We start from the raw sequence: 27,176 nt of genomic DNA, 5'->3' as shown, positions 1-27,176 counted from the left end.
TTCAGAGCCAAAAGATGAGCTAATATTCTACTTCAGTGTCAGCAGTAGAAAGCAAATAACTTAGGGCATGAGAACCAAGAAATAAGAAGGGAGCTTTAATGCTTCCATAGAGAAGCAAATATTTGCACTTACTAATATCCTGAAACCCATGTTGCCGTGAATAGTTCCTTCTCCTTTTATCCCACGCCTTTTGTCTAACACAGTGATATATTGCCACCCTTTCAAAATCCTGACACAGATGACATTGAAGCAAATTATATACCTCAGCCAGATTTCTCAGTTGAAATGGAGATAGCTGGAGTGTACATTTTTCCATCTAATTAACATTCCACAGTTTGAATAGCTGTTATCATGCCCTGGGTCCCATATGAATGGGTGAATAGCTAGAAAGATCCATAAACAGCTTGGCTTGCACAGAATGAGATTTCTCTTCAGACAAAGAGAAAATGGAAGGTATCATTGTCATCTGGATGGTAGCAGTCACCAGAGACTAGCACACAAGCCCTCTCTCCCCTGTGTGCAGAGCGCAAGTGTGTTGCCTAGCACCAGCAGCCATCTCTGGAGGATCTTTGCCCACTCCCCATCTCTGCATTTGGCCATGTAATTTTTTTCACCCAGGTTTCTGTTTGCACAGTGTGGTGGTCTCCAAAATATGTCCCAGATTTTTTGATACTCCTCCACTCAAGAGGTGTAGATTATTTCTCCTCCCCTTAGACTTAGTGATTCACTTCCAACAAATAAAATATGGCAGAAGTGATGGTATGGAACTTCTGAGACTAGGTCAAAAAGTGCATTGCCCTCTCCCTCTCTCCAAACACTCACCCTGGGGAAAACCAGTTGTCATTACGAGAGGCAGTCCTATATAAGACTCATGCAGTCCTATAGAGAGAAACTGAGGCCTCTTGCCAACACCCACGTGAATAAACCATCCTGGAAGTGGATCCCCAACCCCAGACAAGCTTTCAGATGAGACCACAGCCCTAGCTGACATCGTGACTGTAACTTCATGAGAGATCCTGAGCCAGAACCACCCAGCTAAACTTCTCCTGAATTCCTGACTCTCAGAAACTGTATGAGATTTGCCATATTAATGGGGTGCATGAGAGAATGGGGTAGAATGTGGTGATCTACCAGGCAGCGAAAGCTAACTAATACACATTGTGACTTCTCTTGACTCTCATCACCATATTTATGGGAAAAATTTTTTCTCATATATTTTCTCAAATATTCAAGGCCAGAATGACTACAGCCTCCACAGCAAGACTCCAAAGCCACTGCAAAGTGAGTGTGAGGGCATCAGAAGCTTGCTCAGGTCTTCAACAAGCTAGCCAAATCTCTGGGAACTACACAGCTTGCTGGAGAATGAAAAACAGAGATCGAAGGAAAATGTCAAGGGCATGCCTCGGGCCACTCATTACTCACTCCCTCCTTCCTCTGTGCATCCTCCAAGCACTGTCTCACCTCTCACAGAACTCACCATGTTCTGCAGCCTCTTTCACCAGCAGTATGCATGCTCTTGGCCCCTACCTCGCTCCTTGTACACTGGTCTTCCCCCAGAAACCTGCAGCTGGCCACACTGGTGTTCACACCTGCAGACCCCAGCCCATGGCAGGTCCTGAGCCAAGCCTGGCCAGGACAGGCAGTGTCAGAGGTAGCTCAGTGCTTTTAAAGCAAGCTGGACATGGAGATTCCCATAAGTAGAGTAACTACAAACTAGCAGGGTGGTTAAAGGTCTCTGTTTTGGAGCTAGAGAGAAATGGGTTTGATTCCAGAATCCAGTGTTAACTGATTGACCTTGGACAAGAAGAGTAATCCTTGGCTTCCTCCTCTGTAAAATGGGAGCATAATACTGCATATCTTCAATACAATTATATTAAATCTATGCAACCTCTTAGTACAGGGCCTGACACTTTGCTCAGTAAATGTTTCTGTTAAGACCAGAAGTGGAAGGGTTGATATCACAGCTTAGAATCCCTTCCTAGCCCTGTTCAGTAACTTCATTCCATCTCATTATAAATTCTGGTGATTCCTCATACCTGATGTGGGTGGCTAGTTTGGGGGGTTTTCCCCTGCTGTTTTGCCCATTCTTCTCTGGTTTCTATCAGCTCTGGTCCTGGCTTCTGGCTCTTGCCCTTACTCCCAGCCTATCCCTAGGCCCCCATCATGCTCTGCCCTTGCTAGTATCTGCCCACACGCACCTTTGAACACCCCTGTCTCACCTGGCCAGCCCAGCTAGTCTGGGGGAGATGAAGAGGAGCTCACCACCCGGACCACAACGTGTTCCTACACATCTTCAAAAGGTTTCCTGTCTGTTTTGTCTTTGGGAGGAAAGATGGAACTTAGTCACCTCCCTTCATGCAGGCAACTGCCTATTCTGGGGAGAATCAGCTGAGGTAATTTAAATACCCTGCTTAATTACTTCACTACCAGACTCCCAGCTAAGCTGCCCTAGCAACACCTAGCAACCGGCTGCTGTCACCAGCAGCTTCTGTAAGAGAGTTCTTCTAACTGCTTTTGTTTTTTTTTTTTAACATCTTTATTGGAGTATAATTGCTTTACAATGATGTGTTAGTTTCTGCTTTATAACAAAGTGAATCAGCTATACATATACATATATCCCCATATCTCCTCCCTCTTGCGTCTCCCTCCCACCCTCCCTATCCCACCCCTTTAGGTTATTTGTAGTGAGGTGGATGGACCTAGAGTCTGTCATACAGAGTGAAGTAAGTCAGAAAGAGAAAAACAAATACCATATGCTAACACATATATATGGAGTCTAAAAAAAAAAAAAAAAACGATTCTGAAGAACCTAGAGGCAGGACAGGAATAAAGACACAGACGTAGAGAATGGACTTGAGGACACGGGGAGGGGGAAGGGTAAGCTGGGACGAAGTGAGAGAGTGGCATTGACATATATACACTACCAAATGTAAAATAGATAGCTAGTGGGAAGCAGCTGCATAGCACAGGGAGATCAGCTCAGTGCTTTCTAACTGTTTTATAAACAGTCTTTATTGGTGGCCTTGGTGCAGAAACGAGTAAGTTGAATACGACTCAGAATGATATGTAAGCCAGTTCCCTGCCATCCCCACTGCTTTGCCTCCATTCTCCTGTGTAGGCCCAGTGGCCTTCCTCCAGGGCTGAGCACTCCCATTCAGAGATGGGCGGAGGCAGTCATCAGCAGTGTTCCAGAGCACATCTTTAGAGTCAGATGGACATTCCAGCTGTGTGACATTGGGGCTATTATTTAACCATGCCGTGCCTCAGTTTCTTCATCTGTAAAATGGGAGTGATAATGCACAGTGCCTGGCATACAGTATGCATTCAGTGTTGGCTGCTATGATTATGAATAACCTAAGATGAAAAAACAACGGTCATCTTTCCAAATGACTGCAACAGGGCCAGCCAGTCTGGTTATCTATGTGATTGTGAAATGCAGACAGTCTGCCCCTGGGGTTATACAAACTGTGCCCCTCACCCTCCTGCCTGGTCCCCTAGCTGCCCCCCACCCCTTGTGTCCTATCCCCACTCCACCATGACATAAGCTCCGTGAGAGCAAGAATTTTTGTCTATTTTGTTCACTACTGTATGCCAACACAGTGTTTGACATGTAACAGGTGTTCAATAAATATTTGTTTGATGAATGAATATTTGCAGAATATTGCCTTATGCATACAGGTTCCCGTAGGAATTTCAAGTGCTAGGATATGGGAATTCCTGGATCCCTAACTTTATACATCGTAGAAACATACCAACCCCTAACAGCTGCCATGCTTTGTCTTTGTATATAGCCAGGTCTAAGCAAAACCCCAAATGTAATATCTAAGACCATCCTAAGTGGTCATTTCATTACCAAGACTATGCTATGTGGATATAGATCACAAACTTTTTCCTAAAATTAAAGTTATGAACACAAGGGGAAAACTAAAATGAAATCCAGATTCTCAAGACCTGGTGTGAACTATAAGGCAGAGGTAGAAGGGGGTGTTCCCAGTGTGCCATTCTCAGGTTGTTTCTCTAACCCAATAGATCTGTCCTAAGCAGAGAGTCTAGCGGGAGAGGGAGAAGGAATGTCCAAACCAAGAAGAGAGAGCTTGTCTACAGTATGAAGAGGATGCAGGACCAGAGCCAGGGCCTGCCAGCACCTGGAGTCAAGAAACCAGAGTTTTAAAGGAGGCCAGAGGATCTAAGCTATGTATTTGGAGGAAGCAGAGGAAAAAGCCACAAGTGGGGGTAACAACAGATTCATTGCCGAAGTGATCTGGGAAGTGAGAGAGGCTACCTCCTACAGATTACAAGGATCTTCCCAACTAGGCATCTTTGAAAGGCCCAAGCTTCACCTCGCCATTGGGTCTTCTGTTATAAATCAGAAGAGTTTTGTGAATCCAGAGGTAGCTTATGCTCCCACCAGGGCCAATCTCTTGTGATCTAACCCATGTCCTTCCAAATTTTCATTTTGGAAGCAAAGTTGAGAGGATCCCAGAGTGGAACAGTTAGCAGGCTGCCAGGGTCCCTGCATAGCCTGAAGATGACCCTCCCTGACCTCTGCTACGGGTCACCAATAGAGGGGAAGTTTGCTCTGTTATTCCCAGTGCCTGGTTCCCCTGAATGTGGTCCAGGAAGCAGCCTCTCCCTGCTGAAGGCAGAATGAAGACCCTGCCGCTAGGGTTCCAAAGCAGATGTGGATCAAGCTGGGCCAAATATCAAAGACTCAGCAGCCAACTGCACCCTGGCATCCATGCCCATCTCTCCAGCCAACCTCTTTAGAACACAGGCTTTGCCTCCTAGAGTCACAGCCTGTGAGACCATCCAATGAAAACCCTTATTTATAAAATTGTTAAACTGAGATTTAGAAAGGAGGCGTGACTTCCATGTCACAGATCAAATCCATGGGCAAGCTGGGACTGGGACCCAGGGCTCCTGGCTCCTGGTTCCAGGTTTTCTTCCCACGGCTTCCAGACTCCCCACTAAGTCTCCTGGGACCTAACAATGCATTCCCTGCTCTATCAGGAATATATTAGGTACACTTCACCTCTCATCTCCAGCCCCTCCAGGGGCAACTAGTATAGTGGGGAAAGCATGAGATTAAGTGTTAAAAAAGACCTGATGTAGTGCCCAGCCCACCTCTCACTAGCTGTGTGATGTAGGCAACTCCCTTAACCTCTCTGATCTGCATTGGGAATAACTGCAAGGTGGGAGCAACACTAAAGGCTGTACTTCATGAAGTTGTTTGGAGGACTCAATGAAAAATGTGTGAAAGTGCTCTGTATTTTCAAGAGTAATATACTTATTTTCTTCCCCATGTTTTTCAGTGTTTTCCAAATTATCTACAATATTGATTTTAAAAGAAAGATTATACAGAACTTTTAAAGAAATGGTACCTTTTACCTATCAAATTGGCAAAACTTTCATTTCTTACTCCAACATTGAAGGGTACACGGAGATGAGCATTGTCATGCACTGCTAGTGGGAGGATAAATTGGAACTAACTTCCTGGAAAATTATTTGGCAACAGGCATCAAGAGACTTAAAAATAGTTTATATCTCTTGACCCAGTAAATCCACTTCTCAGAATCTATGTAAAGAAAATTATTAGCTATTCAGTTAAGAATAATTATAATTAATAAAGCAGTTTGTACCAGAATTTTTCTTAAATATACCTAAAAACTAGAAACAACCTAAATGTTGCCCAGTGAGAAACGGTTAAATAACTTATGGTACTCCTTACAATAAAATATTATAAAGTCCCTTAAAATCAACTTTTCAAAGAATATTTAATGAACTGAGCAAATATTCATAACATATTATAAAGTGAATCAAATAGAATATTATACTGCATAAGTAACAAAATTCCATTTTTTAAACACAGAGAGACACACAGAGAAAGAAAAACTCACAAAAACAGCATTAACAGCATTCCCTCTGGATGATGGGATATAAATACTCTTTATAATTTTTTCTGCATTTTAAAATTAATTACAGTGAGCTTATTTTCTTTTACCACCTGAAAATGCTGTTACAAATAAATAGGTAAATAAATATTTAAAGTTGTAGGATTTTACATTCCATTTTGTCGCCATGGTAGCAATTATTTACAAATATCTGTATCAAACCCTCTCTCATTAGCGGTTAGAAGTTATTATTAACTTTTTGTTTCTGTAACCGGTTTTTGTGCTTGCTGCTGCTTCTTTCCAATCCCAAATTTCCCATCTTGCATTTTTGTTTTGATTCATTTTCATGTAATTTGGAAAAAATATTTGAGTCATTTTATAGAAAGGGTGCTTGGGTGGTACCTTTTCTTAGCCTTTGGAGATCAGAGAATGTTGTCATGGATTGATGACAACATGGCTAGGTGTCAGTTCATTCGGGCTGCTGTAACAAAATACCATAGACTGGGTGGCTTATAAACAACGGAAATTTTATTTCTCACAGTTCTGTAGGCTGGGAAGTCCAAGATTCCATGTCTGGTGAGGGTTCACTTCCTGGTTCATACAACCTCACATGGTGGAGGGCAGGAGGGAACTTTCTGGAATCGCCTTCTAAGGGCATTAATCTCATTCCTGAGGGCTCCACACTCATGACCTAATTACCTTCCAGAGGCCCCACCTCCAGATGCCATCACATTGGGCATTAGGTCTCAATATATGAATTGGGGGTGGGGGACACACAGACATTCAGTTTATAGCATTAGGTAAGAGTTCTCTATTTCTGTAGGCATTGTACCACTGACTTCTCAAATTTATTGTTTTAGAGAAGAAATATAACATTAGGCAGATTCCTGTAAAGGTATCCTAAGTTTTTCAGCTTATTTGCTTCTGGGACTACTACATCCTTGAAATTAAATTGTACTATGACTGTTATTGACCCTGGAACCCAAGTGTCAGAAATGAAAGCAACAGCCAAAGCCCAGCTCAAATGAGTAAGCTTTCACTAAAGGTTTCTCCATTGTGCAATCATCCGCATTCCATTCAGAGTTCAGACTCACCTCTTCTCACCAAAACAACCTCCATCCTATCCTCCCATTTACCTTCCTCCTTCTCAACTCCCAGCAAAATCAAGGATCAAAAACTGATGTGTGTCTTCACACTTTTCTCTACTATCACACATTCATGAAATTATACACACACACACACAATTTGGGGGATTAGGCATTATTTTGCAAACACAAAGAAAATGTGATTTTACTGTATACCCTTCTCTATATCCTGCTTTTCCCTCCTAACTGAATCTCTCTGTGTCAACTGGTATAGATAGAACTCATTTTTTTCTAGGCTACACAATGATTCAATTATGAATATATTACAGTTTGGTCAACAATCCTTATGTTGATGGATATTTAGTTTACTTTTTGTTATTCTTAATTGTAGCTTTGTTTTGTTATTGTTGTTTATTGCCACAACAAAAAGTATTGCAATAAACACATTTGTGGACACAATCTTATTTCTTGGTCTTTTAATTTCTGCAGGACGAATCCCCAGAAATGAAATTGTTGCATCATGAGCATGTGTATTCCCCTTGGTAAGTGCTTTTAACAATTCACGTTTCTACCAGTTATATGAGAGTGCCCTTTCCGCAGCAAAAACCTCTACTAATTATTACCTCTGTTTAATTTTTCCCAGCATGGTGTGTGAGAGGTATTATCTCATTGTCCCTCTGATTTTCACTTTCCTAACATCTTTCACGTTGTATCTGGATTTTTTCTCTTAGACGAATTGTCTATTCATATTCTTTGTTTATTTTCCAACCGGGATGTTTTTCTTTATCAGTTTGTAGAGGTGTTTACATATTTTAAACATTAATCCTTTATCTGTTTCATATGCTACAGCTTTTTCCCAGTCTATCATTTGTCAAGTAAATGTGACTGTCTTTTCCATTATAGCATCTGCGTTTATTGTCTTGGTTTAAAGATCTCCCAAGCCACCAAGTTATAAGTGTGTTCTCCTAAATTTTGCCTTTGTATTATTTTGCCCATCCTTTACATTTAAATGCTTAATCCATCTGAAATTTATTTTAATATGTAGAAGGAGTTAAAGTTCTCTTCATTTTCTTCTGGATGGATAGGGTCAGTTGGAGAACATGGTATAATACATAAGCCAATCTTTTTTCTCCCACCAGGGCTGGCTTCATAGATGTGTTACATGTGCAGTCACACGGGGTTTCACACTCATGGCCCTGTGTGCCTGGTTTAATGCTCTGACTTTGAAATTCTTAATAATTGGATCTTTCAGCTTGTGTTTTGTAAGTGAATTCCAATGGGGCACTGAGCCGGGGGCTTGGATCCTCAGCACAGTTCCATCTCTCACTGCCTGTCTGCCTCCCTGGGATGGTTCTGGGCCTCCAGCTCGCCACGGGCCTGGTGCTCTGGCCCTGCTCAGCTTCCCCCCACCACCTTTGCTCTTCTTCAGACCTTTTCAGACACACACGGTCTCAAGGAATTTAGCTACATGCACCCTTTCTGAAAAAGAAACTGGAGGATATACTCCAGCAAAGCGAGAGTAAAACAAGACAGAGGAAAATACTGAGTTCTAGAAACAAGGACCCAACATGGTAATGAGAAAGGGGGGTTCAGTAAAGTTCAGCTGTTCCTGAGGCTAGAGAACAACCAGTCCAAACCACATCAAGAGGACAGAGGGCTGTGGGAGGGATGTACCAAGGGAAAGAAAGGGAACTGCTAGATTCCCTCATGTGCTTGCTTGACTTACTCCAAGGAGTTTTACAGCTCTGTGGAAGAGTTTGGGGGGAATGGGGAATATGTTCACCAAAAAATCCCTGGAAACTGAGAAAATAAGACAGTTTTTAACTCCAAGGAAAAAAAAATGCCATGAAAGAAAGGAAATGTATTCATAGGTTACCTATTGGCTATCTGTGGTTTAATTAAATAGTCATAAGCAGGTAAATATTGAGTGTTGATCTAACTAAGAATTATGGTGTGACTCTTTGGAGAGGATGATGGAGAGAAGTTTGAGCAGGAAGGAGAAAAGGAGGAAGAGAACTGGAAGATGTCTTCATCTCCCATCTTGGGAAGTTAATAGGAAGCATCTAAAATTGGAAGCGTAAGAAATAACAGTATAAGCCTGTTATTTATAAATAAGGATATAAATGCCTATAGAAATAACCAGAGTTAAATGTGTCTCTAGGAAGCAGAAATCAGGCATGGGTTTCTGGGGACAGGCATAAAACAGCTGCTTTTTATTAAAATCTGTAGAGTACTCTTTGCCATTTTAAACTATATAGTCATATTACTTTTTCAAAATTAAATTTTTAAAAAGTAACAGGCATGGAAATTCAGGATGTGCCTCCCTTCACATAGGTGAGACCAGTTCTAGTCGTTCAAGGCAGGTTTTTAATGACCAGGCCAGTCTATGTCTAGTTTGAATGCCAACACTTAGGTGTGGATTCAAGCTGATCAGTTTTTCTGACTTCAACTCTGTGAAACCATCTAAGATCTGCATGATCCAAAGATGGTTAATCTTTAATTTCAGCATTTTTAAAAATTACTCAATTGTTTTTCATGTAATTCTCTTAACAGTTTCTGACCCGCTTCTTAGTCTTTGAGTTTTCATATCTGTTATCAGCTTTTCCATCTCTTTCAACTCATATTTTCTTTAAATTCTGGGAGTGGTTTTCAAATTTGACCTCTACTCCAGAGATGGAACTTTCCTCTCAGCTTTTAGCACTTGATCCGTTTCTCATAAATGGCCTAGGACTTTTTAGCACCAAGAATAAGTGAGAGAAAGTTCAGGGCTTTTCCTTAACGGAGAATAAAGAAAACCAGAATTACAGAGAGCAATAATCGATAGCAATTGAAATCTAGCATGAGAATCTCTATGTTGTACTTAACGTAGTTATATTTATTTCACTATTAATTCTGAATTATCATTTTATGTATATTTAGTAACAATTCAATTATTTTAATACAGGATTTTGATGGGAAAAGTGTAAGTGACTAGACAGTGGCTCTCAGTCACCTGGGAAGCTTTTAAAAACACTAATGCCAGAGAGGGTTTCACCCTGAGAGATGCTGATTTAATTGATCTTGGTGCAGCATGGTCATAGGAATTGTAAACTCCCCTTGTTATTCTGACATGCAAAAAAGTGGGGTACCACTGCGTTGGATCATGTGTTCTCTCTCAGTTAAAACATCCAAGAAAAATCTAATTCAGTAACCATAATTCAGGCACTAAGTTCACCTGGTAGCAAGTGCCCATATGGCATATGAATTCCTGGAGGAAATAACCAGTGGCTCTTGCACAATTAAACCTTAAAGTGGCAGGAACTGTCAAACAGCCATCCCTGTACCTCCTCCTCATTTGCAATAGGTTTCCAAAATGGTGGGCCAAGGAGAGCATGGATGACTGGTAACACCCCCTCATTGTGGTTTCCCTCTGCACGGACAGTGCTCATTCCTTGTCAAGCAGTTTGTTCGAATTATAATACAACATTGCCCATTTTAGAGCCACCCTGATTGCCCAGACAACCAGCTTCCCTGCACTTTTTAATCAAAGAATTGGATGGTCCAATTCTAATCAGTTCTGGTTAATTCTAAGTCCTTTTGTTGTGGTCCCTGGAACATTTAATGAACAAAGGTTTTATGGAGCCCATTTCCTATGTGGAATTGGAGGACGTTCTGTGAGCATATGTGAAATGGCTCTTCAGCAACTACAATGGTGTCTGCCCCCCCTTGGAGGGCATGTGTTTGGAGAGGATGAATCGAGTCCCACAGCTGAGACCCGAGATTGGTGATTGCAGTCAGCAGTTGGTGCCTATTAGTGAAGCAGGCAAGGAGCTGTTGAAAGGGGGGCTTGCTGAACCGAAAGCCACAATTCAGACTAGGCCAGGGAGAGCATTTCTGAACTGCAGCAGGCAAGGTGTAGGTGCCATTGGGCTGATCTGGATCCCAGGTAGAAGGAATCGGGCTGACATGAGGCCATACTGGCCTGACTCTCAGGACAGAATCACTGCCGGACCTCCTAGGAATGCAGGGCTGGGCTCAGGGAACAGAAGAAGGGGCCGGAGAGGAAAGAATGTCATGATCATCTTCTTACAGATGATCAGCTGTCCTGTCTAATTGCTGGAGGAGTAGGGGAAGGAATGAGGACCCAGGGAGCATCTCTGGGGTCATCACATCTCAGAGCCAGAGGCCTCCAAGAGCAGAAAGGGAGCCCTTATGAAATACCTCAGCCCTAAGCAAAGCCATCTACCCAAGCCACAGCCTGCAGCCCTTGATGCTGCACATATCCGGGTGGCATGTCCCCAGCTGCTCCATAACTAGTTTGAGTGTAGTCAGGCCATTGTGCAGGAGCTCAGCTCAGAGCTGAGTGAAGGGGAACACTCTCAGAATAGCCCCCTGAGTCTGGGCCTGGTAGAGGCAGAAAACCATCACTGAGTAATGACTGCAGCAGAACTTAAGTGGAAACAGAAGGGCACGCCTAGTCAGCCCTTGGAAGGCTGGACCAGTTTCTAACTTTCCTTCTTATACTAAAGAACCAACATCTTTCAGCTAATGTGTGAGATGGAACATGGATGCAAACTCCATCCCAGTTATTAATGAAAAATGCAAATTGTTATCCTCCTCCATACATGTTTAAAATAATCTTGGTCTCTAAATATTGGAAAGTCAGACCCAGTCTTCCTAAACCAGTCCTGTTAGTTCCAAAACCCTTTGAAGGCCAAAAGCTCCAGAAAAATACTGGTCTTTCTTCCTAGGTTCTAAGTGTTGAGAAATTGCTATAGATTTGCAAAAGATATTAAACAGAATCACAGAGCTATGGTCTGTAATATCTCAGGTCATCAAATGTTCACTGAGCACCTATTTTATACTAGGAACTGAGGATACAGAAATAAATCAGACTCAGTGCCTGCCTCTAGAGGCTCTCAGAGAGGGAACGATGCAGAAACAGATCATCTTAGTACAATATAATGCATGTAAACCACAGACATAGGAATAAGTGATGGGGAGTTTGGCCCTGCATGAGGAAAGGCTTCATGGAGGAAGTAGCCCTTGATCCTAACAATGAAGAAAGAGCAAAGTAAAAGTTGAAATGCTAGCTGTGTTATTTTATAAAATAAGAATAAGGTCATTCTTCCTGTACTCAGAAAACTATAAGACACTGATGAAAGAAATCAAAGATGACACAAACAGATGGAAAGATATACCATGTTCTTGGATTGGAAGAATCAAGATTGTGAAAATGACTATACTACCCAAAGCAATCTACAGATTCAATGCAATCCCTGTCAAATTACCAATTGCATTTTTCACAGAACTAGAACAAAAAAATCTTAAAATTTGTATGGAGACACAAAAGACCCCGAATAGTCAAAGCTATCTGGAGGAAAAAAACGGACCTGGAGGAATCAGACTCCCTGACTTCAGACTATACTACAAAGCTACAGTAATCAAGATGATATGGTGTTGGCACAAAAACAGAAATATAGATCAATGGAACAAGATAGAAAGCCCAGAGATAAACCCACGCACCTATGGTCAACTGATCTATGACAAAGGAGGCAAGGATATACAATGGAGAAAAGACAGTCTCTTCAATAAGTGGTGCTGGGAAAACTGGACAGCTACATGTAAAAGAATGAAATTAGAACACTCCCTAACACCATACACAAAAATAAACTCAAAATGGATTAAAGACCTAAATGTAAGACCGGACACTATAAAACTCTTAGAGGAAAACATGGGAATAGCACTCTTTGACATAAATCACAGCAATATCTTTTTTGACCCACCTCCTAGAGTCATGAAAATAAAAACAAAAATAAACAAATGAGACCTAATGAAACTTAAAAGCTTTTTCACAGCAAAGGAAACCATAAACAAGATGAAAAGACAACTCTTAAAATGGGAGAAAATGTTTGCAACTGAATCAATGGACAAAGGATTAATCTCCAAAATATACAAATAGCTCATGCAGCTCAATATCAAAAAACAAACAACCCAATCAAAAAATGGGCAGAAGACCTAAATGGACATTTCTCCAAAGAAGACATACAGATGGCCAAGAGGCACATGAAATGATGCTCAACATCACTAATAATTAGAGAAATGCAAATCAAAACTACAATGAGGTATCACCTCACACCAGTTAGAATGGCCATCATCAAAAAATCTACAAACAATAAATGCTGGAGAGAGTGTGGAGAAAAGGGAACCCTCTTGCACTGTTGGTAGGAATGTAAATTGATACAGCCACTATGGAGAACAGTATGGAGGTTCCTTAAAAAACTGAAAATAGAATTACCATATGACCCAGCAATCCCACTACTGGGCATATACCCAGAGAAAACCATAGTTCAAAAAGACACATGCACCCCAATATTCATTGCAGCACTATTTACAATAGCCAGGTCATGGAAGCAACCTAAATGTCCATTGACAGATGAATGGATAAAGAAGATGTGGTACATATATGCAATGGAATATTACTCAGCCATAAAAAGGAATGAAATTGGTCATTTGTAGAGATGTGGACGGACCTAGAGACTGTCATACAGAGTGAAGTAAGTCAGAAAGAGAAAAACAAATATGGTATATTAATGCATATATGTGGAATCTAGAAAAATGGTACAGATGAACCGGTTTGCAAGGCAGAAATAGAGACACAGATGTAGAGAACAAACGTATGGACACCAAGGGGGAATGGGGGGGTGGGATGAATTGGGAGATTGGGATTGACATATATACACTAATACGTATAAAATAGATAACTAATGAGAACCTGCTGTATAGCACAGGGAACTCCAATTCATTTCACTGTGCAGTAGAAACTTACACAACATTGTAAAACAACTATACCCCAATTAAATAAAATAAAGAATAAGGTCATTCTTTTTAGAGCATATTAGAAAAATAATGATAATATTTGGGGAGGGAAACTTCTCCCATCCTAGCTCAACAATTATTTGAGCAGGGAAACAAGATGGCGTGAGGTTAAGGGGAAAGGTAGCAACATCAGAAACCATGCAAAAATAACTAGCTCATCACAAGTGATGGCAGGAAGGATTAAATCAGCATGGAGCACAGATTTTTATGGGCCAAACAGGCTAGCTCATGTGTGAGGAACTACAGTAAAACAGCAGCTGTGAAGGCTTGGGGGTGGGAATGTAGAACAGCATTGGAAGTAGGAGGATATAGGCTACAGAGGAACTCACATGAGTCTCTAGGACCCACAAGGGAGGGGAGCTCCTTGGGGAAGAAGCCCTGAGACATAGTCATTTCACTGTGCATATGTTGTGGGGCAGGGGAGGAAGAAGCATTCTAGCAACAAGCAAATTGTATTACAAGTGTGGTGGCTATGAATCGAAGATCACAACTCAAGCACACAAGAAATATGACTTCACTTTTCCATAACTCATTTTCTTTTGAAGCCTCATTCCACTGAGTTTCCTTTCTTTTTTTCCCAGAATTATAGAGCACCAGGGCATTGAAGTGGAAATGCTATTCTGGTCTTCTGCTATCATCTACCCTCACTGATAAAAGCTCAGATGTTCTTTTATCACCTGTTATTCCCAGCTGTACACCCCATTCAGGTTCATCTTGTCCAGCCACTACCATACCCCTCTCCAGTGCCTAGGAATTCTGCTCTCCCACACTGTGCTGGCCATGTGCTCCTCCCACACCAGGCTGGACCTCCACAACTGTGGAGCTGTGTAAGACCCTGTGGATATCCACAACAGCCTGGCCAAAGGGAACTTATGACCAAGACACACGACCCAGTTGTGTATTCTCTGTCATCTTCTCACTTCCCTGGGACGCTAGAATGAAATGACTATGGTGGCCCCAGTAAAATAAACAGTTTTAGATTCACTCCTGGGCTTCAGTAATTATAACTAGCACAGTGCATTGGTTAGCATGCCTTCAGATATAAGTGTAATAGTTATCTATTGCCACATAACAAATTATCCCAAAACTTATTGCCTTAAAATGATAAACATTTATTATCACACAGCTTCTGCAAGTCAGGAATTTAGGAGTGGCTCAGCTTGGTGGTTGTGGCTCAGATTCTTTCATGAGGTTGCAGTCAAGATGTCAGCTGGGGCCACTGTCATATGAAGGCTTGACTGGGGCTAGAGAACTCACTTCCAGGATGGCTCACTCACATATCTGGTGACTTAATGCTGGTTGATGGCAGAAAGCCGCAGTTCCTGAGCACATGAACCTCTTCATAGGGCTGCTTGAGTGTCCTCAAAACATGGCCGCTGACTTCCCCCAGAGTGAGTAACTCAATAGAAAAAGCAAGGAGGAAGTTACAGCATCTTTATGTCCTAATCTCAGAAGTCACTCACTGTCACTTCTGCCACAATCTCTATTCATCAGAAACAAATCACAAAGTCAATCCCACACTTAAGGGTAGGGGATTTAGGCTTTATCTTTTGAAAGGAGGAATATGAAAAAATTTGTGGTTACATTTTAAAAACCACCACTATAAGCAACAGATAAAAACCAATTCAAATTAGCTTGAAAAATAAATGAGATGTATTGATTCACGCTAGAATCCAGAGATAGGGCAGATTTCAGGATGGTGATTCATCCAGTAGCTCACTGAAGTCATCAAGGACCCAGAATCTTTCTGACTCTTCTGTTATCCAACGTATCATTCTAAAACTGGCTCTCCTCATGGTCACAGAATGGCTGCTAACAGCACTAAGGGGTATATGCTTCCTTGTTCATATCTAGCCAGAGAAAGAAAACTGGACTCCTTCAATTATAAAACAAAAGTTCCCTGTGGTCAGGGGAGACTCATGTGCTGATTAGCTTAGACCTGGTCTACATGAGCCGATCATTGTGGCTAAAGGGTGGGACTACCTGACAGGTTTAGACCTGGATCGTGGGATTGAACATTCCCTCCCAAACCACAAAGTTCACACAAGGAGTGAGGGAGGTTGTGGATGTTGGGAAAGTTCACAACAGAAGGCCTAAGCAGGGGGTGGGCTGGCAGGCCAAGTGCTGGCTCCAGGAGAGCTAACGTTAATAGCCAGGGCTCAACCCCCTGAAGTTGCAGAGAAACTGGAAGTCCCCACTCTCACTCAGCCTCCCCACCCACCCCACTCAAGACCCAAACAGCCCACTGCGTGGAGATGCTGGTGGTTCAACAAGCTTTTCCTTTGGGAGGCAAATAGTCCATAGGTGTGAATCTATCAGCCACCTTGAGTTCCATCACTTCCATCCCAAGATTCCAAGAGCTCAGGCTCCAAGGGTTAGAGCTCAGACTGGGAGGGAGATGGGGAAAGGAAAGGGAAGGGAAGGGGGACATTCACACAGGCCGTTCTCATCACCTCCTCCCCTGAGCCCTCACACACAGCCTCCCTCTCTAATTGCATCAAGGCCACGATGGGCTTTCCCAACTTACAAGAGCCCTAAGCCTCAATGTCAGGCACATACAGAGCAGGGACTCACTATGTAGAGCCCTGCCTTGGTTGCCTAGGGCGGCTGTAGCAAAGGATCACAAACTGGGTGGCTTAAAATAAGAGAAATTTATTCTCTCACAGTTCTGCAGGCTAGAAGTCTAAAATGAAGGTGTTGGTTGGGCTACACTTCCTCTGCGACTCTGGGTAGAATCCCTCCTCGCCTCTTCCAGTTTCGGGTGGTGCTCAGCAATCCTTGGCATGACTTGGCTTGCAAGTGCATCCCTGAAGTCTCTGCCTCTGTCATCACGTGGCGTTCTCTGTGTCTCCAGCTTCACGCGGGATTTTCCTTTTCTTGTAAGGACACCAGTCACATTGGATGAGAGCCTACCCTCATGATCTCATCTGAACTTGATTACCTCTGCAAAGACTATTTCCATATAAGGTCACATTCCCAAGTACCAGGGGACTGTGGACTTCAACATATCTTTTGGGGGGACACCGATTCAACCCATAGCAGCCCCCTTTATTAGTTCTTCCTCCAGTGCTTGTGGCAATAACTAAGGAGCAACTGCACTTCTTTCCCATAAAAGATAAGCATGTAATTCCCCGTCTACTCATCCTCAGTAGATTTGGAAGGCAAAGCAAGGGGATATCCTGTCTGCCGGTCCTTCAGAAATATAAGATGATGGCTCACCCGTGGCTGTGGGGTTGGCGATTTCTCTGTTAAATCTTCCTGTGTGCTGACTGTTCACCCTGCTTAACGGCTTCCCGACCCAGGGAGTCCTACGGCAGCTGCAGTCAGGCCCTGGTTACATCAACCCTCTCCCCTCAGGGCCTTGGTTTCCTCATCTGTAAAGTCTAAAGAGACTTCTAGTATTTGACGGTTACTATAAAGGGAGCACATCTGGCCCACATCAGCTCCACATCCAAATTCCCAATTACTATATGGCCATTCAGTGAGTGTCCCTTGAGATCTGCGGGAAGGCTTGTTAGAGTGACTAAAGCACCTCCCTGGGGACAGCATGTATCTTCATATGCAGATTCTGAATAGAGGTAATAAAGAAGCTCCTGCTCTTCTGTTCCCAGGAGCCTATGCTTTGTATTCACACCGAATATCTGGACACCCACGCAGACACCACTTACATACATACGTATGAGAAATTGTGGAGGGTGAGAGCCAAATGCAGGGCAGAATGTCTGAATTACAGAAGAGGTGGAATCACCCAGCAGCCAGTGTCCTCTTGACTTCAGTCTGGCAACTGCATAAAAGCTAAAGAGCTTCCCCTACAGAAGGAAGGGAAAGAATCTGTGGCCCAGCAGGACAGAGACTAGAACAACACACAGCTGGAGGGCCGCGAGGGTCAGCAGGGCCATCCAATAACCACAGCCAAAGCCACAGGTCCCTTGGGCGGCCAGAGCAAATCCAGCAGTCAGCTGTGAGCCCATCCAGCAGGGCCCTGCTGAGTGAGGGCTGGGGATTGAGAGGACAGGTCCAAACTCTCCAAGGAGGGGGCCCCGCAGAGAGGACCAGGCAGAGAATCAGGACCCAACCACACGGCTCCTTCATGCCAGGGCAGGGCTCCCAGCCCAGCCTGGAAGCCCACACCCATCAAAGGATCTGACGGGGTGGATGTCGATTGAATGGGGGTGGGGGGAGAGGACAGATAGGAAGGGAGAGAAGCAGGAATTCAGTGATCAAGGACAAGCCATGTAATGGGAGAGAGAGCCTTTGACTTGGTGGGCTCTGGAGATTCAGGGCCCCCCCAGGCATGTGAACCATCAGGCTCCTGAGTAGCAATTCCAGACCCACCCACTGCCATTCCTCGCCCTGGATCAAATGGGCTGAGCCAGGCATGGCTGGAGGGCAGAGACAGACTATACTGTGCACATGTGACCTGTTCCTCCGGGTCCCCTGCTCCACTCTCCTCCACCCATCTTCCCCATACCCATCTGTTGGTAAAAGGCATTGTGGTCAGAGAACAAGATCTGGGCTCAGCCTTCACCAGTAATGCTGGGCAAATTATTTAACCAAACTAAGTCACTGCATCTTCATCTGTAAAATGAGAAAGTAATAGTATCTGTTTCCCAGGATTGTTGTGAGGAAAATTAAGTAGCATAAGTGGTGAACATGCAATAAGCCCTAAATATATACATATTCCCTTGCTCTTATAGAAAAATGAGCTTGTGAGTGAACCGAGCATTGTCTGCGGGACAGAACCCAGAGTCAGTCTTAAAATCCCTCAATGTGGCAGATTCCACGCACCTATGGCACTTGGGGCCCCCAAAGGCACTGCTTCATGTCTAGAAACAAGACAATCAGCAAACAGAAGGCCTCTTTTTCCAGATCAAAGAAGGCTGCTCATCCTAGTACCAGTAGTTCTGGAAAAGGTGCCCTCTCACTGCCTCACTCACTTGTCCCCAACTAATTAACAGTCTGGCTGCTGCCCCAGGTGACTGATTGCTGCCCCTCCTCCTCCTCCCTGGGAGGCTGGGGGTGGGGCATGTCTCAGGGAGGTTTCTGCTTGCACTCCCTCCACCACCTACTCCTTTTACTGAAAACAGGAGATACTGAAGGATGTGCATCCCCCTTGCAGAGCCCAGACAGCTCAGAGGCATGGCCTGGCCTCACTGTGGCCTGAGGAAAGAGGATCTGTTGGTAGAGAGCAAACCCTCGTGACTATCCTGATACACTCAGAGCCCCTCCGTTGGCTCCCCCAAGACAATTTTTCTGGGTTAGTCCTGGGGCCAGAGAGCAGAGCAGCAGGGAGAGGTAACAGCTTGTCTTCTTAAATGAAGACGCCTAACTAAAACCTTTGCCTTTGCCATCGGCCCATCGCAGCCTTCCATACCAGCTGGAATCTTTTCCCAGGTTCCCCACGTGTTGGTCTAGATCAGTGGTTCCAGTATATCAAAATCATTTGGGGAGCTTTGGCAAAACAAGATGCTTGGGTTTCACCCTGGACTAATGGAACCACCACTTCTGGTGGATGGAACTCAGGGAATCTATGCTTTTTAGAAGCTCATGAGGTGATCCTGATGCACAGTGAGGGTTACAAACGACTATTCTAGACATTTGTCCATAGGTTTGCTGGGTCTTTCTGAATGAGAGGAGCTGCTGAATACAAAACTGTACCCACTCTAGGCCCTATGTTCACGCAGGCAAACGCAGGTACACGCGCACATACACACAGCATGAGGAACTTAGGGTGATACAGCTGAGTCATGAGTTCAAGTGCCTCTTCCCAACCCACCCACCCAGGTGAGTTGCGTCATAAGAGCAATAACTACCAGCTGTCCCCGTCCGTACTGTTTACCAAGCTCTCTTCAGAAAGACTAGTGCCTTTGATCTTCTCAGCTGCCTGTGAAATCTTGATTATTACAGGAGATTATGACATAATATCTAATGAAAAACCAGGATTTCAAATTGTATCAGCAGTATGATTATAACTATGTAAAAACTTCACTTAAAAAAAGATGGAAGCATGTTCCTTGTGTTTATCTTTCAGTACTTGAACCATGAGTTATATTTTTCTTCTTTCTATTTATCTGAACGGTGTTTTATTAATGCTTTATTAATGAATATTATGGAGGGCTGAACAGTATAAACGAATATTATGATAGACCGCCCCCAAAAGGTGTCCATGCCCTAATCCCCAGAATCTATGTTCTTACATGATTAAAGGGGTTTGGCAGGTTAAGATCTAAATGAGTGTATTGTGGGTTATCCAGGTGGGCCCAATGTAATTAGAAGGGTCCTTATAAGAGAGAGGTAGGCGAGTTAGAGTCAGAAAGGGGGATGTGATGGTGGAAGGAGGGATTGGGGTGATGTGCTCAGGAGCCAAGGAATGTGAGCAGTCTCTAAAAGCTGGAAACGGCAAGAAGTCGATTCTCCCCTAGAGCCTCCAGAAGGTACACAGCCTTTGATTTTAACCTTGTAAGACCCATTTTCAGACGTCTGACCTCCAAAACTATAAAATAGTGAGCTTGTGTTGTTTTAAGCCATGGGGTTTGTAGAAATTTGTTACAGCAGTAATAGGAAACTCCTACAAGACCCAGAGAGGTAAAAAAACAAAAAAAACCCCGAAGTTACACAGCTAGTACCTGGAAGAGCTGAGACCAGAGCTCATTCTCCTCCTGCTCTAACACTCCAGGGGTACCCGGAAGCCAGGCGCAGCATACAAGGGGAGAAGGGACAGCTCTGCTATGTGCACGCACCCCTCCAGGGCTGTGGGCTTCTTGGTTATACCTCTGTCAGTCCTGCTGCTGACCTGCCTCCCTTCCTCCACAGCCCCCTTCCTAGGGATTGCAGGGTGCTATACAGGGAAGAGCAGAGGGACCGACTTGAATATAAGCGCATTTTCCTTTGGGAGCCTCTGCTCCGCAGCCACCAATATCTTTATAGTAAATGACTACCCATAGCAACAAGGTCTGAAATCCTAAAACAGATGAAAAGCTGACAATACTTAAAGGCAGAGTGGGAGTCCTACCATTTTTAAAGCTGCCTGCAATTGCTAAAAGGGCTGAATCCTTTCTTTTTTTTAAGAGAAACATTAGTCATGGAATTGTAGCGTTCTTAGGGCTGCAAACTTTGAGTGCCTACTGCTTGGTTTTATTTATATATTTGGATGCCCTATCATATTTCAGAAAAGTTTAATACACTCATTCTGCAAATGCCTTTCTAAGCAGGGCTCTTTTGTGGATCAGAGGTGGAAGCTGTAGATGTAGAGGGAAGAGCCCTTGCCTGGGAGAGAGAAATTCAAGACTCCAGTTCTTAGCTCTGCTGCTAACTTGAATGCGATCCGAGTTCACTCAGTTCCCTCCATGCTGCTGTAGTGGGAGACAGTACAGGGGAGAGGTTGAGTCAGAGATCTTGGATGCAAGCAACAGAAGGGACTCTGGCTAAGTCAAGAAGAAGGGAATTTACTACTCCTACTGCAGGAATAGAATCAGGGGAGATTGGAACACCTGGCTTGGACTAGCCAAGCCACCAAAACCCTGGGCAACACACAATACTGATGGCCCAATCAGCAGGAGGCTGCTGTTGCCCCTAACAACCTCCCACCAATCCAACTTAGCCTTGCAACATTTGCTCCAGTCTCCCTGAAAAAATAGCCCCACTGGCTGAGCAAAGGTCGCAGCCCACCCACTCTAAAGGTGGGCACCCAATGAAAGAATTTAAGCTCTTTGACTTTTGGCTTTAAAATGAGAGTACAATGGCAGACCGTGTGAGGAAAGTAATTCCTTTACAGTCGTGGTTCTCAAAGCGTGGTCTTGGGACCAGCGATATCAGCATCATCTGAGAACTTTTTAGAAAAGTACATACTTAGGGCCCACCCCAGATCTACTGAATCAGAAACTCTGGGGTGTGGCCCAGCAATCTGCTTCCACAAGCCCTCCAGCTGATAGTAATACACACCAGTTTGAGAACCACTGTCCTACAAGAAATCCGAATGCCACTGAAAAGGTTGAATGTCTGCCATCATACCAAAAAATAACGATTGCCCGGTTTGATAGGTTAAAAGCCAGAGTTTAGAACCAACTGGCAATAAAACGAAAATAAAATATGGGGTGAAAGGCTTCTTTAGACAACGTTTTTTTTTCTTACTGACGTGTGACATAGCGTGCTTGCTGTGCAAACACAGCTTCAAAACAAATCCCCAACCCTTCCTTCCAACTACACTGCCGCCCCTTCACCCTCCTACAAAAACTCTGGACCCTCCTGTTTCTCAGCCCCCACTCCAACCTCCTTCCTGCCCTCCCTCAAATTATTTGACCCAGGAAGCAGCCCTCCTATTCTGCAAATCTAAAACCTTCCTGTTTCCTTTCTTCAGACAAGTATAATGAACTTTCAATGTCAGAACATTGGGACACTCAGAAGCAAACAAACTGCCATCCTCTGGCCTTCTGTCCCCTCTGCCCTTCAGGCCATAGTGCCTTTCCTGCTCCAGCAGTTAGAAGCTGGCTCGATGGATTACGGTCCTCTCAGCTCCGACTAGCCCTTGCCTCTCAGCCAGGCGGAGACTGGAAGTCCGTAGTCTGAAAGGTTTAGACTGAGCTGGAGGGACACCATGTGGCCATACCCGGTATGATACACCAAGCCAGGGGTCTTCTGCTCTTTTTTGTTTTTTGGCCCTGTGCAAGGCTTTGGGATCTTAGTTCCCTGACCAGGGATTGAACCCAGGCCCTCTGCAGTGAGAGTGTGGGGTCCTAACCACTGGACTGCTAGGGAATTCCCGGGGCTTCTGTTCTTTATGTTATGTTTTTGTAAAGACTATGACACAATGACCTAAGGATATTTTCTGAAAGTAAAAAAACTAAAGTTCACCCACAATCATGCTAACAGGATTATTTTTATTTGTTCCTACTCTTAATTATTTTCTGACAATTAACAACCACAACACCCACTCCATGAAGCATCCCTTTCTTTGCCATGGATCTCTGATCATCAGTATTTTCCATGCTCATTAGAGGTTTTTGCAGTTGTTCTCTTCATTGACAGTCAATAGCATGTTAGTGCAATGAAATGGAATGAAAAGGCATTAAACTGTTCGTCAGGCATGTCGTTAAGCGCCCCGTTTCTGGAATGACACAGGCAGGGGTTCAAAACCCAGCTCTGCTACTTACTAGCTGGGTGATCTTTGGTGTGTTTCTTAACCCTTCTGTATCTCAATTTCCTCATCTGTGAAATGGGGCAAGGGAAGAATATGATCTACTGTATAGGACTGTTTTGAGGACGAAATAACAATATGTGAGGGGACCCTTAACACAGGGCCAGGCCATAGCCCTGACATCAGCATCATTATCATTTTTAAATGCATCCCCATGGGAACCATCACAACTGATGCCAGCTGAAGACCTCTCTTGGATGGGAGCCCTGAAACTGCAAATCTAAGAGTTGACTCATAGCTGGAAAAACATAAAATGAGGCAGCCTAGATTTTAGAGACTAGGACCCTGGGAGAGGCAAATGGGATTCCCGGTCAGGTCCCTCTGTTCCCACTCCTCCGCATCACTACCAAGCAGTATGTCCCTTGTCCTGGCTCTTCCCAGTTGCTGCAGGCCCCAGGTTCCTCACCTACAAAGAAAAAAGGAGTTTACCTACCACCGCCTTCATCTAAAACACAGTGTGCTCAGAAATGTGGGAACAAGCTTAGGATTCTCTCCAGGACACATTACCCCATGAGGTCCTTGAGAGTCAGTCAAGGTCAACTTGACTTATAACTGCCTAAAATCTGCTGTGTACTCTGACCAGAAATTTCTCTACAGGAGATCATCTTGCTGCCAAATGAGGCCCAATGAACAAAAGAAAACAAAGGGAAGAAAAACCCAGAGACCCCCTAGAAGAGGATGTAAGGGGATTCCCTCTCACTGGCATCCTCTAGAGAGCCAGACACCCATTTGGTGAACAAGTCTTCATAAGATTCTCTACTATGTGTCAGGCCAGGGGGTAGAAGATAAATTTGGCCCTGCCTCTGTCCTCAAGGCCTCATCTTTTTGTAAGAGACAGGCATAGGGAGAGACATAGACACACACAGCAACGACTCTGATAGTTTCATAAGTTATAATACAGGGCCGTCCAAGGTGCAGTGGAAACAGAAGTGAGCCATTACTTCTGCCCTGAGCAGTCAGGGAAGTCTTCACAGAGAAGACCTCTTTTAAAGGAGGATCAGGTGAGACTAAAGCAGGGCTGGATCCATTAGAAAGCTGTTTATTATACTGCACACAATAAAGCCTGAACTAGGACAGGGCCTTGGGCTAGCATGGAGGGAAGGGATGCAACAGAACTGCCTTGGGGAGCAAGTTAAAATACAGATTTCCAAGCCCTGCCCAAAGACCCAGATCTAGTAGGTTTGAAGAAGGGCCCAAGAATCTGAACATTTAGCAAGCCCCTCCCCCAGGGTGATGCTATTGCAGGTAATCCACATTCCCACCGCTCTCATTAGCCCCACAGCCATCAGAGTCAGCCCTCCTTCTTACGGCTTCTGTGGCCTCTGCCTGGGAGGTTCCTTCCCTTCTGCTCCCACTTGGCAAATGTCTTCTCCTTCAAGACCCAACAGCTCAAAAACACTGATAGGTAAACCCTTTTGGAGTATCACTTTGTGCCAGGCACCATGTTAGTACTTTATATAGATTATTTCATTTAATCCTCAAAACAACCCTATAGAGTAGGTCTCCTAATAAACCCCATTTTCCAGATGAGAAAACCGAGGCACAGAGCAGTTAAGTAACTGGCCCCCGGTTGTACTGCTGGGATGTGTGTTTCATCTGTAACCCCCACTAGACCGCTCACAATATGTGGCTGAGGCTATGTCTCTGTGGTCCTAGAGTCTGGGGCAGTGCTCAGCATGGTTGCTCACTTAATGTTTGTTGAACAAATAAAAGAAAAAATAAACACCACCTCCTTCCATCTGTGACCCTCAGCCAACACCCAGGCAACGAATCTGCCCTCTCCTTCTGCTCTCCTCCCTGCCCTCCCCACTGCCACCTCCAGGAAGTACTCAGCATCCCTGGCACAGCCCGCCCTGCTGTTGACTAAGTGACCCAAGGACCAAGGAACATGCTTCCCTGTTTGTTGAGCCTTTTTATTTGGTCATATCAAAGAGGGAGCTCTCTCTCTCTCAACTGCCAGACTGGCCTCCTCAAAGTCTCCTCCTCCTCCAGGCTGCCTGCCAAGCCTCTCCCTCGCAGCTGCCTCCCCTCCCTCTCCCTCTGGCTCAGGCTTTTTAGCTCACCTGCCTTTTTGCTCCCTTCCCTGCATTCTTCCACCTTCCCTTCCCCCTTTATCCCCCTCCCACTTCTCTCTAGGTTTTCCCCCTCTTTCTTTCTCTCCCCTCCCCTTGTCTCTCCACCCCCCATCTCCTTCCTTCTCTCTCCCCTCCCCTCCCCACTCCCTCTCTGCCGCTGGCTCTCTTTCTGTTGATGTGTGTGTGTGTGTCTCTGTATGTGTCTCTCTCTGTTTCTCTCTCCTCTGTCTCTCTGCCTCTCTCCTCTTTTCTCCTGTCTTCCCTTTCTCTACTTCTCCCCTCACTTCAGCTCCTTTCCTCTCTCCCCCCACTGAACCCAGCACCACTTCCTCCCTGGCCTCTGCCCCACTCCCCGATGGATGGAGGTCATCTGGCTGCCCTGGCTCCTTCCTTTCTGTGTCAGAGCGTCCAGGCTGGGGGCCTCTGGCCCCTTCCCTCCAGCTTCCCCACTCGTATCCCTCAGGCTTCTTTCTCCGCTGAGTCCTCATTAAGGCCTTCTCCCCTCAAACCCTGCCCCACGTCCCTCCCGAGGGCGCCCCGGTCTGCTGGGGACTGTTCTCACCAAGCTGCCCCGCAGCTCTGCCTCCCGGGGCCCCTGCAGTGCTGGTGGGGGGAATGTTATTCCTCCGGCTGGGCCTCGGGTCCTGCCAGCCTAGGCCCTGGGCCTGGGGGCCTCCACCGGCCCCCTCTGCTGCCTTCAAACAAACTGCAGAAACCCTGGAGTGGAGCTGAAGGGGCCAGTCCCTGCTTGGAAGCCACCCAAGTGAGAGGCGGAGGGGCCCTGCACAACAGCCCTCAACACGGGCTTCTTTGAGCCGCAGCCTTAGGCCCTCCTGGGGCCTCTGGGGCCTAACTGGCTCACGGGGGGCCGAGGGGTGTCCTGCCACCTCAGAGGGGCATTCGGTGCCCTGACGCGACTTGGGCCGCAGGGCCCGGGCTCTCCGAGAAGGCCCAGAGCTGCAGGGAGTTCAGGACTGTTTTGCCCTCGCTTGAAGCCTTTCTTCCCGCGGCAGAAGCTGTCAGGAAGACTCCAAATACGCTTAGAGGTGATGGTGGAGCCCAGAGGGGGCTTAGCCAGTGAGCATAAAGCACGGGCTGCAGGGGAAGAGGAGAGCTCATGGAGCCGGTACCCCAGACCTCCAAGCAGCTCCCTCTGTTCTCTTCTTCAATAAACCCTTAACAGAGAGCCCAGTGTATGCCAGGTACTGGGTACCAGAGATAAGCAGAATGTTGTCCCTGCCCTTTAAGGGCTGGTGAGAGAGAAGAACAAGTAAGCAGCAAATACAATGTGATAAATGCAATCATAAAAACAGATAATTATGAAAGGAAACATTGAGCACATGTTAAATGCTGTAAACTGGCCTAAGCATTTTATGCTACTTTATTTCAATCCTCATCTGCTCAAAGGTTTTATCTCCATTTTACAGACGAGGAAACTGAGGCTCAGTTATGTAACAATTGCACAGCTAACAAATAGCAGAGCTATGATTCTTAAACTGCCTAAATGACCCCAAATTACTGCTTCCTACTGATATAAGGTAGCATGGACAAACAGAGTTACCAGCAGGGGGTGGTGGGGGTTGGAGTATAAATGGGCAGAGTGGGTGGGAAGGCTTCAAAGAGAAGGGAAAGCCTGCTGGGTTTTTGAAGGATGAATAGGAGTTCCCCTGGCTGCCAAAGAGCACAAAGGCAATCCAGGCCAACAAATGGTATGTAAAATCTCCTTTGATTTGTTGCAGATTTTTTCTCTAATGAATTTTTTTTTCCAAGCTATTCAAACTCCAACAACATTTATTTACTAAGTACCTACTAAGTAGCAAGCACTTTTTAAAATTTAAGTATAGTTGACTTACAGTATTATATTAGTTTCAGGTGTACAACATAGTGATTTAATATTTTTATAGATTATACTCCATTTAAAGTTATTATAAAATAGTGGTTATATTCCCTGTGTTGTACAATATATCCTTGTAGCTTATTTATTATATACATAGTAGTTTGCACCTTTTCATCCCCTACCCTTATCTTGCCCCTCTCCCCTCCCCTCCCCTCTCCCCATTGGTAACCACTAGTT

The 27,176-nt window shown here is 44.7% G+C and overlaps 1 long non-coding RNA gene across 1 annotated transcript in view; it reads left to right on the top strand.

Annotated features, from left to right (window-relative positions):
* LOC137771237 (uncharacterized) overlaps positions 1-27,176 on the top strand; it is a 66,026-nt gene that overhangs the window by 19,369 nt on the left and 19,481 nt on the right. The window contains exon 3 of the long non-coding RNA XR_011075349.1: positions 7,466-7,518. This is a non-coding gene — a long non-coding RNA (uncharacterized lncRNA). The remainder of the gene's footprint in view (positions 1-7,465; positions 7,519-27,176) is intronic.

Source organism: Eschrichtius robustus, chromosome 11 (genome assembly GCF_028021215.1).
Source record: "Eschrichtius robustus isolate mEscRob2 chromosome 11, mEscRob2.pri, whole genome shotgun sequence".
Taxonomy (NCBI): Eukaryota; Metazoa; Chordata; class Mammalia; order Artiodactyla; family Eschrichtiidae; genus Eschrichtius; species Eschrichtius robustus.
Note: the sequence above shows the minus strand (reverse complement) of the source record. Positions and strands in the feature narration are given on the sequence as shown.